The following is a 20218-nucleotide window of genomic DNA, read 5'->3' on the forward strand; positions in this document are numbered from 1 at the left end:
ACACTAGATGGAGATGACCAAAACCAAGGTGTGCTAGCACCTATGTGGTTCGGCCAAGGGAGGAGAGGGAGAGGGAGAGCTTGAGAGGGAGAAGGAGGAAGATGCACACAAGTGAATGAAAAATGAATTTCTTCACCCAAAAACCAAGTGGCCGGCCACATTTCAAAATTCACATTAATTGCATTAATTGCAATTAATATGAAACCATAAAATCACATTAATTGCATTAATTGCAATTAATATGAAACCATTAAGAGAGTGGCTTTGTCACTTCCATGAGGTGGCACCCATGATGATGTGGAACATCATTATTGGTCCACCTAATGCCAACTCACCAATGAGGTGGCAAAAGGTCAAGTCAAAATTGACCTTTGGTCTTCCTTCTCAAGTCAAGTCAAACTTGACTCAATCTCTACCATGGTGGATATAATCCAACCATTTGATTCGAGCCAACTTAATATAATGAATCTAATTCATTAAATTAAATTGATTCAATGAGTCAAAATCTAAATTAGACTCATTTAACACATGAATCAACTTGAGTCGAACTCAAGTTAGCCCAATTAGGATTACTCTTAATCCAATTTGATTCATCAAATGAATCTAATCCTCTTGGTTCATCATATGAACCTAATCTCCACCTAATTGTCCTAAGTGTGTGACCCTATAGGTTCTTGTAACGTTGGCAATGCCCTAAACCCATTTAGGAGCATAAGTAATGAGCGGTATCTAGCAACACATCATTACTACCCAAGTTACAAGAATGTCGAGATCCGACATCACCTCGTGACTACCAATTGTGACTACTCACAAAATAATGACAAGTGTCCTTCTATCCTAGACATCTAGATTGATCAATGTGAGGCATAGACCGTGTCATCCTCTAATCAATCTAAATCTTGAACTCCAAGTAGACTCACTCGATCAAATGAGCTCAACATCTAATGTTGACTCATTTGGGCATGGCCATGCACTTAGTGGTCTCACTCTATCAAGAATACCGATGTCGCTCCCGTCATATGGGAGGGATAGATCCCATCTACATCACTCACATCCCTCTACATAATTCGTTATATACCCAGTAATCGCCTTTATAGTCCACCCAGTTACGGGTGACGTTTGACGAAACTAAAGTACATAACTCCTTATGTAGGGATCCATGGTGACTTCAGGTCTAAGGACTAATAGTCATACTAATAGCCACATGAGAAAGTATATGACACTCATATAACGATCCATGATACTTTCTCATGGCGGGTCATTCAGTATACATTCTCTAATGCATACCCATGTGTCAGCTTGATATCTCTATATCCATGACTTGTGAGATCAAGTCATCGAGCTGACCTACATGTTAGTCTTATTGTATTAACATTGTCCCAGAATGCTAATACTCGACTAGGAATGATTTAGAGTAGTGTTCCCTATATCATCTCACTATCGATTCAACTAATCGATTGATATAGGTATGAACCTTCTACTCAAGGACGCTATTATACTTAGTCTATTTGGCACTAATATAAATAAGTATAATAACCAAACAAATGCCTTTATTAATATACAAGAATATGATATACATGAGTCCATACAATCATCAAATGATTGGCTCTAGGGCTCTAACTAACAATCTCCCACTAGCACTAGTGCCAATCAGTATAGGCTCTAAGGCCTAATGACCTAGTGTGACCATCATGCTTCCTCTGTGCCAAAGCCTTGGTCAAGGGATCTGCGATGTTAGCCTCAGTGGGTACTCTGCAAATCTTCACATCTCCTCTATCGATAATCTCTCAATGAGATGAAGCCTAGTATGCTTTGAGCATGGCGAGCAGCTTCGCCATGCTATAGCTCCATTGTTGTCACAATAGAGCTCAACTGGGTCAGCGATGCTAGGAACCACCCCAAGTTCAGTGATGAACTTGCGGATCCAAACTGCCTCCTTTGCTGCCTCTGATGCAGCAATATACTCGGCTTCTGTTGTAGAATCAGCTACTGTATCCTGCTTCGAACTCTTCCAGCTGACAGCACCACCATTAATGCAAAATACGAACCCCGACTGCGATCTATAGTCATCCTGGTCGGTCTGGAAGCTAGCATCACTGTAACCCTTTACAGCTAGCTCATCATTGCCTCCATATATCAAGAAATATTCTTTAGTCCTTCTCAAGTACTTAAGAATATTCTTGACCGCTATCCAGTGACTTTCACCTGGATCTGACTGGTATCTGCTCGTCATGCTCAAAGCATACGAGACATCAGGTCGAGTACATAGCATGGCGTACATGATCGATCCTATGGCTGAGGCATAAGGGATCTGATCCATGCGGTCTCTCTCCTCTCTAGAAGAGGGACCTTGAGTCTTCGAAACACTCACGCCATGTGACATCGGCAGAAATCCCTTCTTGGAGTTCTGCATGGCAAACCGAAGGAGTACCTTGTCAATATATGTACTCTGACTTAGGCCAAGCAACCTCTTAGATCTATCTCTATAGATCTGTATCCCTAGAATGCGGGATGCCTCACCTAAGTCCTTCATTGAGAAGCAACTCCCTAGCCAGGTCTTGACAGACTGAAGCATAGGGATGTCCTTCCCAATGATTAGTATGTCATCCACATATAATATGAGAAAGACAACTATGTCCTTCCCTTCTTGTAGACACAAGGCTCATCTTCGTTTTTGATGAAACCAAACTGTTTGATCGCATCATCAAATCGAAGATTCCAGCTCTGAGAAGCTTGCTGTAGTCCATAAATAGACCTATGCAGCTTGCATACTAGTATGTTGTGGATCTATAAAACCCTCAGGTTGTGTCATGTACACATCCTCGAGTAGGTTTCCATTCAGAAACGCGGTTTTGACATCCATCTGCCATATCTCATAGTCATGGTAGGCTGCAATAGCAAGCATGATCCGAATGGACTTAAACATCGCCACTGGAGAAAAGGTTTCATCATAGTCAATACCATGAATCTGCTTGAAACCTTTAGCTACCAAGCGACCCTTATAGATAAGTCCATCCATGTCAGTATTTCTCTTAAAGACCCACTTGCACCCAATGGGTTTTACCCCTTCAGGTGGATCAACCAAAGTCCATACTTGGTTGGTGTACATGGATTCTATCTCGGATCTCATGGCTTCTAGCCATTTCTCAGAATCTGGTCTCATCACAGCTTCTTGATAGGTGGTAGGCTCATCCTCTATGAGCACAATGTCATCATGGTCAGACAAGAGAAATGAGTATCTCTCAGGCTGACGACGTACCCTATCAGACCTGCGAGGAGGTATGTCTACATGAACCGGTTGTTGTTCCTCAACTCCTTGTGGAACAACATCATCCACAGCACTTTGTGGTTCCAGTTCAATTTCCATCGTGGCATTAGTGCTATTGTTCGCATCTTGAACTTCTTCAAGATCGAACGCGCTCCCACTAGTCTTTCTAGAAATAAAGTCTCTTTCTAGAAAGACCCCAGTCTTTGCCACAACTACCTTGTGCTGACTGGGAATGTAGAAGTAATATCCCTTAGTTTCCTTGGGATATCCAATGAAATAACACTTGTCGGATTTGGGTCCTAATTTGTCTGAGACTTGACGTCTTACGTAAGCCTCATAGCCCCAAATCCTCATGAAAGACACCTGGGCATCTCTCCCAGTCCATATCCTATATGGTGTCTTTATCACGGCCTTTGATGGAACTCGGTTGAGTATGAAAGTTGCCGTGTCTAGAGCATATCCCCATAGATATGTCGGAAGATCTGTGTGACTCATCATAGATCGTACCATATCTAATAGGGTACGATTCCTCCTTTCAGATACACCATTCCACTGTGGTGTTCCAGGAGGAGTAAGTTGGGATAGAATCCCACACTCAGCTAAATAGTCACGAAACTCATGGCTTAAGTATTCTCCACCTCGATCGGATCGAAGTATTTTAATACTCTTGCCAAGCTGGTTCTGTACTTCATTCTTGAATTCTTTTTCAAAGGATTCAGATTTATGTGTCATCAGGTATACATAACCTTATCTACTGAAGTCATCAGTAAATGTGATGAAGTATCTATAACCGCCTCTAGCAGCGACATTGAAAGGGCCACATACATCACTATGTATGAGTCCTAACAAATCAGTCGCTCTCTCGCCGTGCCCACTAAAGGGAGTCTTGGTCATCTTGCCTCGTAGGCATGACTCGCATATCTCATATGATTCAAAATCAAATGAGTCCAGCAAACCATCCTTATGGAGTTGGGATAAGCGCTTGTCATTTATATGACCTAAGCGACAGTGCCAGAGGTAAGTTTGGTTCAAGTCATTCGACTTGATCCTCTTGGTATTTATGTTATAGACAGGGCTCTCTAGGTCTAGAATGTAGAGTCCGTTTATCAGAGGTGCACTACAATAGAACATATCGTTTAAAAAGACGGAACAACATTTGTTCTTTATTATAAACGAAAATCCTTTCTTGTCCAAACAAGAAACTGAAATTATATTCTTAGTCAAGGCAGACACATAACAACAATCATCTAATTCTAGTACAAGCCCATTGGGTAGAGATAGATAGTAAGTTCCTACAGCAATAGCAGCAACCCGTCCTCCATTACCTACTCGTAGGTCTACCTCACCCTTCGTCAATTCCCTGCTATTTCTCAGCGCTTGTACATTAGTACAAATGTGCGAAGCACATCCGGTATCTAATACCCACGATGAAGAAATAAAGAGGTTGACTTCTATAACATGTATACCTGAAGTAGTAATCTTATTTCTCTTCTTCTTAAGATCTTCCAGGGTATTCTTTGGAGTTCCTCTTCCAGTGCCTTACTTGTCCTTGATATAGGTGACAAAGATGTTCAACCATATCGTAAGCGCTCATAAACTCATGTTGCTTCTGAAGCTCAAAGTTCATGGTTGCGAGCATAAGACAAGACACATCTAATGCGTCATCTTGATGCTTCTTGTAAGCATCTCGGTCTGCTCGCGTGGCAGTGGCAGGAGGAGCCTCCGGAATGGGCTGCTCCAGAACGTACAGTTTACGTTCTTGGGTGAGAACTATTCTCAGGTTCCTGTACCAGTCCAGGAAATTTGCTCCGTTGAGCTTGTCCTTCTTAAGGACAGATCGCAGAGAGAAAATGTTCGTATTTGACGTCATGGTTATCTACAACAGAAAATTTGCAGAAATAAATATCATATTCTTAAAAATCATTTAATTAGGCCTTTTAATTAAATGATGCTCCCACTGAATTCTATAATTCTGTGGGACAAGATCCACATCATACTAACCCTTGAGTTAGCTTTGGTTAATACGCCCAAGGCTTAGTATGATCGGTAGGTAACGATTACCAATTACATCTCTATGCAACTCTTGTTTATAGAATCAATATCCGCATTTATATTAAAACTCGAGTTAGCTTTGGCTAATACGCCCGAGAGTTAATGTGATATTGACCTATCTTTCCAACTATTGGAAGAATGCCTATAGTTGACTCGATCCAACCGAGTAACTATGAATACTCAATCTAATTGAGTTTGTATTCACCCATGCGTTGATAGACGGGACCAAGATTGTCCCTCCGTACCCTACCAAGATAATATGTATTGCTCTGCTTTGGCAGATTCAACAATACATGTGATCGAGGTAGTGATAGGTATCACGGCACGGTTAGGCATTTTAGAGTTGGTTCGATCTAGATCTAATCTAATCGAGAAGAATGCATCTTGTGCATGACTTAGATCTAATCTAATCGCAAGGGTGCATCATGTGCACGACTTAGATCTAATCTAATCGTTAAGGCACTAATTAATTAATTAATTATTAAACATGCATCAAATACATAATAATTAATTAATTAATCTATTTGTGATTTAGTCATGGCCCTACTACGATCTTCTCAAGCCAATGAGAAGATCGATTGGTCAACCTAGGGTCAACAGCTTCTCCAAGCGCCTCCCTTTGACCACCTTGTGTTGCTCGTGCCCACCTCGGAACTCCGTCTCGTGTGGACCCTCCACCTCTCCAATTTGTACATTACAATTTGAAACTCGAGTTAAATTCGAGTCTAAATCTAATTTACAACAAGAAAATATGAGAAGGCACGACACGCAGGTCGCAAATATAATACAACACTCGCAAACACATAACGGCACGCAGGCCGTATTATGAATTACAACACAACCAATCATATTGGGCTTTGGGCCATGACTATCACAAATTAATATATATAATTCAAAATTATATATTTTCATAATTTTCTATAATTTTAAAATTAATTTTTACAATTTTATGAATAAAATTTCCCGGCGGTCCCGTTTAGCGGTTTCGGGCGCAATCGCGGAACGGATCCCCTTGCGGGGCCCAGGGGCATCGCCCCTACCCGCGATCTAACCATTGCGAGGGTTCCTTTGCGATCCAACAGCGCCTAAACCCGCTGTCCCAAAACGATTTGGGTCGAGACATTGCCGTTTCGGAAAAATCTTCCCGGCGGGTTCGTTTTTAGCGATTTCGAGTGCAATCGCGGAGCAAATCCCCTTGCGGGGTTAGGGGCAGTACCCCTACCCACGATCTAACCATCGTGAGTTGCTCCTTTGCGATCTAATGGCACCCAAGCTCGCTGTCCCAAAAGGATTTGGGGCAAAACGAAGCCGGTTTTGAAAGATCTTTCCGGTAGCCGAAGCCTACAAGTGCCGAGACACTTGTGCTTCGCTTCTACGGAAAAATTACCCATAAAATCATAAAAAACTAATTTTTACAGAAAATCACAGAAAGTTTTATTTTTCATAAAAATAAAAATAAACTCGTACAAGCCTTGCACGTGGCTCTAGGGCGAGGACGAGTGCTGAGTGAATGTACTCAGGGGTTAAATCCTAGGATTAGGGTTTTACTATAGCATTACTGTAGTAGTACTGTAGCAGTACTATAGAAGTCAACTGGTGTTTTCATCAGTCGATTGGTACGGTCGACCGGGCAGTCGACTGGGAGCGAACAGAATGCTTCTGTTCATTCGGTTAGTATGGAGCAGTCGACTGATGGAAGTATTAGTTGACTGGTATCGAGCTGTTGGGTTGTAACGGTCGAATCTCCATAGAGGGCAGTCGACTGATGATTTTGGTAGTCTATTGGTAGCAGGATTTTCCAACTCGTGGCCTATATAACCAAGCATTGGAAGCTTGGTTAAAGTTGACGAAAATAGAGGTGGTTAACCGCTATTAGAGTCTCCAAGGTCTTCTTGAGTGATCAAGAGCTTGTGCGAATTTGTGGCAAGGTTTCTCCACCCACAAGGAGCTACTCGAGCTAGCTAGAGGTTTTTCGGGGAGTCATCCACCGACGGATCGGGATCATCCACCTTACGAACAACCGTAGAGTAGGAGTAAGTGATCTTCGAACCACGTTACATAAACGTGTTAGAGGTTTGATTGTCTTGGTTATTGCCTCTAGGTTTAGCTTTCTATTTGTTAGATTTGTTTTGTATTTTCGCTGTGGACTAACAAGCGTAGGAAGTGATGATTTGGATGAGACGCTATTCACCCTCCTCTCTAGCGGACCTCAAGGTCCCAACAATTAGATCTTTTGCTACCAGGACCATGAAGTTGGTTTGATCATCTGACTCTGATTCTAAAGATGGTGCATCCCATGTTGCTTTGAGAGAGCTCTTCTTCTTTAGCTTCTTTGATTTATCTTCCTTTTGGTTAGGACACTTAGATTTGTAGCGTCCCTTGTCATTACATCCGTAGCAGGTTACCTCTAATATCGTCTTGCTTGGTTTGCCTTGTGGTAGAATTGCTCTTTTGATGTCCCTTCTAGTGTAGCCCTTCTTCTTGAACATCTTTTGTAGTAGGTTTACGATTTCTGTGGTTATCTTCGTCTTCTTCATTTGATGCCAATTCATCCTCTAATTTTAGCATTGGTCAAGATTTTGACTTGATCCCCTTTTGTCCCACAACCAAAGCTATACTTTTCTTGACTTGGCTTGAGTTACCTTATTCGTGTAATTCAAATTTTCAAAACATTTCATCTAAATTTACAATGGAAAGATCCCTAGATACCTTGTATGTTGTTAGAGTGTATACTAAAAGTCTAGCTTTTGGTATAAACATTTATCTAGAAATAAGAATCACATTGGTCAAATATCTACATTTATGATAAATGTAGTTGTTCAATTAATTTATATTGTAGATAACATGGTGTGTGGTGTCACACACAGAGGATCATGTTATCAGTACCTTATAAATTATAAACAGTAACTCATGACCATAATGGAAAGGAACAAACCATTGGAAGGTCGTAGTGTAATTAGGTATTAGTTTATCTTAACTATATAATTACACTAGTACACTTAGAGTGTATTGAGTAGGACCATTTGAGGTCGTTTCTTTTATACTGGCTTTATAAAGAAACAAAGACCTCGGTTATTATGGAAGTGTGTACTCTTAATCCTAATATAATAACAAGCACATATATTTGATATTTATTTCTTTAATTTATCAATGGGTGAGATTTAGTTCGATAAATCAATAAGCCCGATAAGTTGGGAAATGATATCACTTATAGTGTGTGTTGTTGATTATAGAAGGAAACTGTGTCCTAGAGATACTAGGTTGATAATGTCCTCAAGAGGAGCTCATAAAGATTGTCATGTTAAACCCTGCAGTGGACTTAGTCCGACATGATAATAAGGATGAGTGGTACTACTCTTGGACTTAGATATTAATTAAATGAGTTGTCGTGAACTCACTTAATTAGTGGACATTCGATATCTTAAACACAGGAGACTAACACGCTCATAATAAGAAGGAGCCCAAAATGTAATTTGGGATTGGTGCGGTAGTTCAATAATAGCTCTCTAGTGGAATGAATTATTATTGATAAAATTAAGTTGTGTGTTCGGGCACGGGATGCTTAATTTTATCGGAGACCAAAACCAATTCCTCCTCTCGGTCCCTATCGTAGCCTCTTATTTATAGAGTACTATACCCACCTATACCCACCTTCATACCCATGTTATAGGGGCCGACCAAGCTAGCTTGAGGATCAAGCTAGGGCCGGCCAAACCATTGGTTCATGGGTGGCCGGCCCTAGCTTGAACCCAAGCTTAGGTGGCCGGCCCTATTTAATTTAAAAAGAATTTTAATTTTAAAATTTTCTTATGTGAAAGATATAATTTATTGAAGAGATTAAAAATTAAAATATCTCTTTTATAAGTCTCTACAAAAGATTAAAGAAAGAGATTAAATCTCTTTCCTTATTTGTAGATTAGAAAGGATATTTTATTTCTCTATAAATTATTCACATGTTGAAAAATTAAAATTATAGAAATTTCTTTTTATAAACCAATCATAAAAGGGATAAAAATTATTGGAGAAATTTTTTATAAAATTTCTGGAGACAAATTAGGAAGTTTTAATTAATTAAAACTCTCCTTGTTTTGTTTTTTAAAGTGGCCGGCCATTGTGTTTAAAAGAAGAAAATTGTTTTAATTAAAATAATTTTTCTTTACATGGCAAAAGAATTAAGGAAATTTTGTAATTAAATTTCCTAATTTGCCTAGGCCAAGGAATATAAAAGAAGAGGTGAGGGTGTCTTCATGGGAACAACCTCTATTATTTTTCCTCCCTCTTTTCCTTGGTGTGGTGGCCGGCCATCCTCTACCTTTCTTCCTCTTTTGTGGTGGCCGAAACTTATCTCTTGCTTGGAGTTCTTGTGGTGGCCGGATACTACTTGGAGAAGAAGAAGAAGAAGGAGAGAAAGCTTGTATCCCTTGGAGTTTGGTTGGTGTTTTGTTCTTCGTCCTTGGTGAAGCTTCTTTGTGATTGGCCGAACCTAGCTAGGAGAAGAAGAAGGTGCTTGGTGGTTTCTCATCTCGGAAGATCGTTGCCCACACAACGTCCGAGGTTAGAAGAGGAATACGGTAGAAGATCAAGAGGTTTTTCTACAAGGTATAACTAGTAAATTTTATTTCCGCATCATGCTAGTTATTTATGGAAATAATACCAAATACAAGAGGCTTACGTTCCAGAATTTCGAATATGTTTTTTCGAAGTTGTGTTCTTTTGTTTCTTTCTTTTCCTTGTGATTTGATTGTTCTCTTTGGTTAACCTAAAGTTATTTTAGGAAATTAAATATTAGCTTTCTATTAAAGGTTTTGTCTAGTCGGTGGTAGTTGCTCCCATATCCAAGAAGGCCATGTGCCTCGCCACGTCAGTACTGGGAACCTTTTATGGAAATTAATATTTAATGGAATTAATAACTTAAGGAGACTTGGGTCGAACGTGTTAAGTTCCGCAGGAGATCCAAGTCAAAACCTAAAAGAACAAATAGATTAAGTTTTGGATCAAACGTGTTAAGTTCCGCAGGCGATCCAAAATTTAATTTAAAAGAACACATGGTAGCTAGGAAAAGGTTCGGACCTTTGTACAAAATTTTGTACAGTGGAACCTCTAGGTTTTTCGAGTAGCAACCAACAATTGGTATCAGAGCTAGGGTTTTGCCTCTGTGTATTTGGTATTTAGTTTAATTATGCACATGTCATACATAATTTAGGCAGGATAATAGTAGGATGTGCTAACTTTGTGGATGCAGGATCCAACTATTATGGCTTTTAGTTAATTATGTGTGTGATTGGACCCTTGGACATGTCAAGGGCAATTTATATGTGTGTGCATGATTGTATTAAAATCTGAAGGAGCTGTATTTAGTTTTATTAGGATTTTATTTTTGATCTAGATACATGTACATTCCTTTTATGGAATATAGGATCAAAATATAAAATTCTATTTATGTCGCGGATCTAATCTTGCAAAGCGTGGAAGCGCAGCGGAACTAGGAGCAAGATGGATGCGACAGCTAGTCCCGATGGCGGTGGCCAAATATGGCAGCAGCTTGGGATGACAACACACGGAGGACAACTAGAGATAAAAGCCATAATAGTTGAAAATTAGATTTTCTATTTATTGCTTTTATATTGTGCTGTGTGTGCATGTTGGTTTACATATTTAGTAGGCTAGCATAGTTAAAATTCCTCATTTATAAATAACTAAGTGGGAGAGGGATTTTAAGTAAATCCCATGGTTTCCATTCTGGTTTGTAAGTGATGCAAACAAGCTTGCGTTGGCTCGAGTGCCTTCCTCCATAACGGATGAGCTTGTTTGTGGATCACTAGAATGCACTTCCATTTTGGATGACTATAGGAAGTTAATTAAGAGCGTGTGATCTTCCCAACAAGGGGCATAATCTTATTAATGGACTTAGTGTCAAGTAATGGTATACACTTAGACACATCTAATAGTATCCTCCCCATCGGAGTCACTGCTATTATTTGTGTGACCAAATGAAACCAACTATTAATTTGTCATAAAACTAGGTTGACAAGATAATAAAATTAAAGGGTTAAAACCCTCTTACAAATGATTGATTTTGTATCGTCCACACTAACGTGGCATACAAGATTAACGGTGTTTGAGATAATTTTATTTGTCATAAAGATACGTTGACAAGATAGTTAATGGGTAAAACCCTCCTTTACAAATGTTGAATTTGTATCGTCCACACTAACGTGGCATGTAAAATTCACGGTGTTTGAGGTGTTGGTAAATTTAAATAATATTGTTTGAGGAATCAATGTTATTTTAAATTCAAAGAGTTTTGACCAAATATTTGATCAAAGACAGATCAACTATTAATTTTATTCATAAAGTAAAGTTGACGAGATAATAAAATTAATGAATAAAATCTCCTCTTCGATTTTGTATACACAAAATTCATGGAGATTTTAAGGAGTTGATCTTGACCAAATGTTTTGTGATTCTTAGGATGTTTGTCAATCCCTAGTAGTCATACTATAGAAAAGACTTAGTAGTCCCAATTGCAATGATTGGAAATAGGACTTGGACATTAAGGTAGACCTTCTTAGAACTAAGAACAATTTAGGTGTATTTAATTCATTAGTTGAAACATGTCTAGTGGTGTTATCTACCAGAACCTGGAGTGTAGATACAAGATGCCATTAATCATGTCTGCAATTCATTGCAGGGTTCCAGGAAACCCGACCACTAAATGAAAGGTAAATCACCATCCACATAGGCATTACTGTAAAGTGGTAGCTGTTGCAGTGGGAGATGTTTATCCTTTGATAAGAATAAAATATGGATTTTAAGTAATTGTCTTTACGTACCAAGTTTAGAAAGAACCTGATTTCAGTTTCTAAACTATTATAGATATTATGTCTATTTTGATAACAAAGTTGTTATCAAGAAAAATAGGAAAGTTATCTAGTGCGGTATGATGGTTGACAATTTATAATCCAATAAACTTCCACGATGCAACAAATGGAAATTAGTAACACATCTTCTAATTTTAAGAGAAAGCAACCTTCGGAAATGAACCAATTATATCTTTGGCATCTAAAGCTAGGTTATACTTGAGTAGGATTCATTGGTAGCTGATGAACTTTTGGGTTCATTGGTAGTGGAAATCTTTCCAACCTACGAGTCTTACTTGGAAGGAAAATAACCAAGAAGCTTTTAAGTCCAAGGGGTATGGAGTCAAAGATATGTTGAAAACGGTTCATTCTGATTTGTGTGATCCTATGACTATCCAGACAAGAGGTAGTATTGAATATTTTGTCTATTTAATAGACAACTATTCAAGATACAAATAAATTTACTTAATGTACCGCAAGACTAAGTACTTTGATTAGTTCAAAGAGTACAAGGTTGATGCGGAGAAATGTTAAAGTAAAAAGTCACTATGGAAGATCGTAGTGGCAAGTACCTCTTGAGAGATTTTAGGAGTCACTTATCGAAGTTGGATTTCAATCCCAACTAACTGCATCTACACCCCAACAGAATGGTGTAGTAGAAAGAAGGTAAAGGACTCTTATGGAATAATTAGATAGATGATGAGTTATTCAGAAAATTACCAAATTTGTTTTAAGGATAAACTCTGAAAACGAAAGTGAACATAGTACCTTCCAAGTTAGAACTCTCTACTCATATAGAATTGCTGAATAGGTGAAAACCTATTTTGAAGCATATTCGGATTTGGGTAATCCAGCACATATGTTAAAGAGAGACAATGATAAGTTGGATAGGAGTTCACTTGTTTGTAAGTTATCCTAGATAAACAAAAGTAGGTTTATAGTCTTAAAAATCAGAAAGTCATTGTTAGCATCAATGACTGATTTTTAGAAAAGGACTATATAATGAACCACGTGCTCATAAGTAAATTTGTTCTTAAGGAAATAATAAAGGACATGTCTAACCTAGTACCAACTGTACAAGATGAGATACCACAAGAAAACTGCAACACGTATCACAAATGATACATAATTGCATAAAGTGTCTTGTCATAGTGGGAGGGTTGTTAGGCAACCTAAATAGGTTCATGTTTTGGGAGAGTTTTTGGACTCGATCCCTGAAGGACATAAACCTGATCTCCGGACATATGACGAAGCACTCCAAGATAAATATGCAGCATCTTTGCAAAGAGTAATGAATAATAGAATTAGAATATATGTATTCTAATAAAATCTGGAAGCTTATAGAACCACCAAGTGGTGTAAAAGCCTTTGGGTGTAAAAGGTCTGTAATAGGAAAAGAGGGATAGACAGGAAGGTTGAAACCTTCAAAGCAAGGCTTGATGAAAAAGGAAACTTTTTTCACTGGTAGCCATGCTTAAGTCTATCCGGATTCTTTTATCTATTTGGCAAGTGGATGTCAAGACAGCATTCCTTAATGGAAGTCTTGAAGAAAGCATCCATATAAAGCAACCAGAAGGGTTCATTACAAAGTGCTAAGAGCATCTTGTGTGCAAGCTCAATCAGTCTATGGACTGATACAAAGCTTCAAGGTCTTGGAACATCCAGTTTATCAAAGTAATCCACACCTATAGATTTATTGAGTAAACGGATAAAGTTTTGTGTATACAAAAGATGTGATGGAAACGTGGTGGTATTTCTTGTACTATACGTAGATAATATTTTTGGTAGTTGGAAACAATATCAAAATGTTGTCAGAAGTAGGGGTATGGTTGTCCAAATAATTCGATATAAAGGACTTGGGAAAATGTATATATTCTTGAGATCAAAGTAATAAGTGATCGCAAGAAAAGAATATTTTACTTATCCCAAGCTTCATATATCAGAAAAATCCTTGCTCGTTTTAAGCATGCAAAACTCCAAGAAAGGTTTCATAACTTTTCAGGATGGAGTAACTTTATCTAAAGATATGTCTCTGTAGACATCAAAGGAGATAAAGGAAATAAAGGCAGTTCTTTATGCTTCGACTGTCAGAAGCCTAATGTATGCTATGCACGAGATCAGAAATCTGTTTTGCCAAGGGCATAGTTAGCAGATATCAAAATAACCCTAGACAAGGACAGTGGATTGTAGTAAAGCATATATTGAAGTACCTTAGAGGCACTAGAGAATATATGCTAGCTTACAAGGCAGTTAATTTGGTCCTTGTGGGTTGCATGGATTTTGACTTCCAATCGGATAGGGACAATAATAAGTCAACCTCGGGGTTTTGTGTTTACTTTAGGAGGTAAAGTCATAACTATGGAAGAGTGATAAGCATAGGTGTTTTTCTGGACTCCACCATAGAAGTTTAGTATATGGCAAGCCTCTGAGGTAGCCATAAAAGCTGAATGACTCAATAACCTCAAGATAGACTTAGATATGATTTCTGGTTTGTCCAAAGATTATTACAATTTATTGTAATAATATTGGTGTAGTAGCAAACTCGAAGAAACCATAAGTCTATAAAGGCAAGTAAACAAAATAGAGCGCAAGTACCACCCAATACGAGAAATCGTATAAACGAGGAGAAGTTGTTGCTGCCTAGAATGCATCAGATGATGACCTATAGATCTTTTCACTAAGGTCCTTAAGGCGAGAGCTTTTGATGGACATGTTGAAGGGTTGGGAATCAGATGTATGGCAGCAGATATGGCAGCTTAGTCTTTTAGTATAAGTGGGAGATTGTTAGAGTGTATACTAAAAGCCTAGCTTTTGGTATAAATATTTATCTAGAAATAAGAATCACATTGGTCAAATATCTACATTTATGATAAATGTACTTGTTCAATTAATTTATATTGTAGATAACATGGTGTGTGGTGTCACACACAGAGGATCATGTTATCAGTACCTTATAAATTATAAACAGTAACTCACGACCATAATGGAAAGGAACAAACCATTGGAAGGTCGTAGTGTAATTAGGTATTAGTTTATCTTAACTATATAATTACACTAGTACACTTAGAGTGTATTGAGTAGGACCATTTGAGGTCGTTTCTTTTATACTGGCTTTATAAAGAAACAAAGACCTCGGTTATTATGGAAGTGTGTACTCTTAATCCTAATATAATAACAAGCACATATATTTGATATTTATTTCTTTAATTTATCAATGGGTGAGATTTAGTTCGATAAATCAATAAGCCCGATAAGTTGGGAAATGATATCACTTATAGTGTGTGTTGTTGATTATAGAAGGAAACTGTGTCCTAGAGATACTAGGTTGATAATGTCCTCAAGAGGAGCTCATAAAGATTGTCATGTTAAACCCTGCAGGTGGACTTAGTCCGACATGATAATAAGGATGAGTGGTACTACTCTTGGACTTAGATATTAATTAAATGAGTTGTCAGTAACTTACTTAATTAGTGGACATTCGATATCTTAAACACAGGGAGACTAACACGCTCATAATAAGAAGGAGCCCAAAAATGTAATTTGGGATTGGTGCGGTAGTTCAATAATAGTTCTCTAGTGGAATGAATTATTATTGATAAAATTAAGTTGTGTGTCGGGGCGGGATGCTTAATTTTATCGGGAGACCAATACCAATTCCTCCTCTCGGTCCCTATCGTAGCCTCTTATTTATAGAGTACTATACCCACCTTCATACCCATGTTATAGGGGCCGGCCAAGCTAGCTTGAGGATCAAGCTAGGGCCGGCCAAACCATTGGTTCATGGGTGGCCGGCCCTAGCTTGAACCCAAGCTTAGGTGGCCGGCCCTATTTAATTTAAAAAGAATTTTAATTTTAAAATTTTCTTATGTGAAAGATATAATTTATTGAAGAGATTAAAAATTAAAATATCTCTTTTATAAGTCTCTACAAAAGATTAAAGAAAGAGATTAAATCACTTTCCTTATTTGTAGATTAGAAAGGATATTTTATTTCTCTATAAATTATTCACATGTTGAAAAATTAAAATTATAGAAATTTCTTTTTATAAACCAATCATAAAAGGGATAAAAATTATTGGAGAAATTTTTTATAAAATTTCTGGAGACAAATTAGGAAGTTTTAATTAATTAAAACTCTCCTTGTTTTGTTTTTTAAAGTGGCCGGCCATTGTGTTTAAAAGAAGAAAATTGTTTTAATTAAAATAATTTTTCTTTACATGGAAAAAGAATTAAGGAAATTTTATAATTAAATTTCCTAATTTGCCTAGGCCAAGGAATATAAAAGAAGAGGTGAGGGTGTCTTCATGGGAACAACCTCTATTATTTTTCCTCCCTCTTTTCCTTGGTGTGGTGGCCGGCCATCCTCTACCTTTCTTCCTCTTTTGTGGTGGCCGAAACTTATCTCTTGCTTGGAGTTCTTGTGGTGGCCGGATACTACTTGGAGAAGAAGAAGAAGGAGGAGAGAAAGCTTGTATCCCTTGGAGTTTGGTTGGTGTTTTGTTCTTCGTCCTTGGTGAAGCTTCTTTGTGATTGGCCGAACCTAGCTAGGAGAAGAAGAAGGTGCTTGGTGGTTTCTCATCTCAGAAGATCGTTGCCCACACAACGTCCGAGGTTAGAAGAGGAATACGGTAGAAGATCAAGAGGTTTTTCTACAAGGTATAACTAGTAAATTTTATTTCCGCATCATGCTAGTTATTTATGGAAATAATACCAAATACAAGAGGCTTACGTTCCAGAATTTCGAATATGTTTTTTCGAAGTTGTGTTCTTTTGTTTCTTTCTTTTCCTTGTGATTTGATTGTTCTCTTTGGTTAACCTAAAGTTATTTTAGGAAATTAAATATTAGCTTTCTATTAAAGGTTTTGTCTAGTCGGTGGTGGTTGCTCCCATATCCAAGAAGGCCATGTGCCTCGCCACGTCAGTACTGGGAACCTTTTATGGAAATTAATATTTAATGGAATTAATAACTTAAGGAGACTTGGGTCGAACGTGTTAAGTTCCGCAGGAGATCCAAGTCAAAACCTAAAAGAACAAATAGATTAAATTTTGGATCAAACGTGTTAAGTTCCGCAGGCGATCCAAAATTTAATTTAAAAGAACACATGGTAGCTAGGAAAAGGTTCAGACCTTTGTACAAAATTTTTGTACAGTGGAACCTATAGGTTTTCCGAGTAGCAACCAACAATTATCTACCATTGATACCCACAATGTATTTCGAGGAAAGACTTTTTAAAGCATACCTTATTAGATCTCGATTTTCCTTTTTCTATCTGATTGTGTGGATCCCATTCAAAATATCTTTAATTCTTGCATGCAATTGATTTGCATATTCTTCATTCTACATTTGAATGTTAAATAAAGAATTTACAAGTAAGTCTCACTTTATTACCTTTGAGTCGGTTGTTCCTTAGTGGAGTTCAATCAGTTTATCCCAAAGGTTCTTTACAATGTTGAATGGACCAACCCGATTTAGTTCTTCTTCTGTAAGACATCACAATATTGTGTTTGTTGCTCGAGCATTGTATTGAGCCTTCTTTTTGGTATCAGCCTCCCACTTCTCCATTTCTTGTGGTTCTCCAATTTTTTCTATCGATACAGTGAAGTCATTCTTAATGATGAAGTCATTCTTAATGATGATCCACATATTGATTTCAGTTTGCAGAAAGTACTCCATCTGTCCCTTTCAGTAAATGAAGCCATTGCCGTTGAAGACTGGTGGATGAGCAGTACTGAATCCTTCTTGTTGAGCCTTTTTTTCTTACAAAATTAAAACTTTAAAAGAAATTCCAAGACCTTTTAGGGTCTTAGGGTAAATAGTGCAACAGAAAATTATTATAATAAGAAAATAAATATTTAAAGAAAGGAAAAAGATTTTGAAAAAGACTCGAAAAGATATTAGGCTTATTCAGATCATCTTGGCTTTGATACCAATTGTATGATCGAAGAAGTCAGATAAAGGGGGGAGGTGAATATTGTTAGTAAAAAAAACTTTCTTTTAATTTACAAACACAAAGAGAGATGCAGTGGAAAATAAAAGACCATATAAAACTTGGTCAGTTTTACTTGGTTCGTAGCCCAACTGACTACTACTCTAAAGCCCTCGATCTTTGACCACTTTGTTGGGTAATCCACTATAATATATGAAGCAAAATAGTACAACAAATAAAAATGGATAGTATCACACTACTATCACTTTTCAAGTAATAAAACAGGTTATCAATAATAATTTAATGGAATTGAGTGTCAATTATTAGAGAGCTTTGGCGTATCAACACTTTCACAAGCAGAGCATATCAAAGAGATATTAACAGAGTTGATTCTATAAAATTGATACTGAATGTCAAACCTTGGGGCTTCTTTTATAGCTTTTTTATTGAGTCGATCAAACCATTTTTTGGTTGATCAAACCATTTTTCAAACTTTCCTGGCTTCCCATCTATATTCACGATCTCCCCAGCTCATATCTATCATGAAATAAGCTTCTATTGGCCGACCGAATAACTGTTCAATCAACTAAACCTTGAAACTCCTTTGTTGTTTGATTTGATCCAATCTGATCCTTATTTGCCAAATGTGTTTGGTCGACTGACTTCCTAATCGGTCGATCGAAATATATAATTTCCTTTGTCGTATGATCCGATCTTATCTGATTTGTGGTTACCAAACTGAGTTTGATCAATTGAACCCTATCAGTCGACCGAACCAACATTGCCATCTTCGGCTAGATTTGAATTTGAACTGATCTCTTATCTATGGATCGGTCGACTGAACCATGATGTTCAGTCAACTGAACCTTTTATTTACCTGTACTCTATTTTTCTGCAAAACAAGATTTGTATAGTATAATAATAATAATTCTAGAAAATAGAGTTAGGATCAGATAAATATGCATGCATTAATATGACAATTAGGACTGTCTGATCTTGACTTAGACACCTTTGTTGGCTTCTTTACGGATCAATGTCTAAGGTTTGTCCCAATCGAAACATGATGTTACTGCACTCTCCTTCAGAAGCTTATCTTAACTTACCCGTCAAATATCTAGTCCTCTAGGCCTATTTGGACTTCATCTTTTGCTCAATGTCTGATCAACCCACTAGAACTTTCCTTACATGATGTCTAGTCCAGTGACCCATCAAGTGCACTACTAGATCAACTCATCTGGTCTTCTACCTAGTGTATGGTCCTTCTGATCAACTAAGACTCCTTGCATAATATCTGGTCGTCTTGACCCACTAACTCATCCTGATGCCTAATGTCTAGTTTTATTGGATCTTTTAAAGTTTAGTGACCTGCACACTTAGTTTACCCATTAAACACATGATGTCTAACTTTAAATCATTTATCATATATCAAAATATTTGTTTGATTATCAATGTTGACTATACCAATAATAGTTTCATATAAAACTATTTTTCCTTGATAGTATATGGCATAAATAATATGAACATAAAATTTCATGATTTTTAGAAAATCATAAAATTATTTATGAATTTCTAAATTTTAGTCTGAAATTGAAGTCTGAAATGTCAGATACAACAATTGATTGGGTTAATCAATTTCTACACACCAACTGATTTGGTCAATCGATTGGTGGTGAATTTCTATGAGTACAGAAACTCATGGAATCGATTGGTATTCGATAATAATCGATTGATAATGGTCGGAATCGATTGGTAATTGAAATCAATCAATTGGTTGTGACTAATGTCGATTGAAATGGGTTAATTTCAGTTGATTGAGCCACATTAAAGCTATTTAACTATTCTTAATCCTATGAAATGCTCGGACAAGTATTTGAGTGTATTTTCTTGATGAAAATGAGAAAGGAATGGTTAAAGGGGACTAATGTGGAGTTAAGGAGGGAGCTTAGATTCAAGGTTGAATTTTTTAACCTCATGACTTTAATTTTGAAATTTTCTAAAGATTTAGGAAATTCAAATCATTGTTGATGTAATGATAGAAGTTGGAATATGCTTTGAGGGGAGGTAACCCTTAAAGGCATGATTTGGATATAAAGGAGATTTGTAGATGAATGT

Source organism: Zingiber officinale, chromosome 11B (genome assembly GCF_018446385.1).
Source record: "Zingiber officinale cultivar Zhangliang chromosome 11B, Zo_v1.1, whole genome shotgun sequence".
NCBI lineage: Eukaryota > Viridiplantae > Streptophyta > Magnoliopsida > Zingiberales > Zingiberaceae > Zingiber > Zingiber officinale.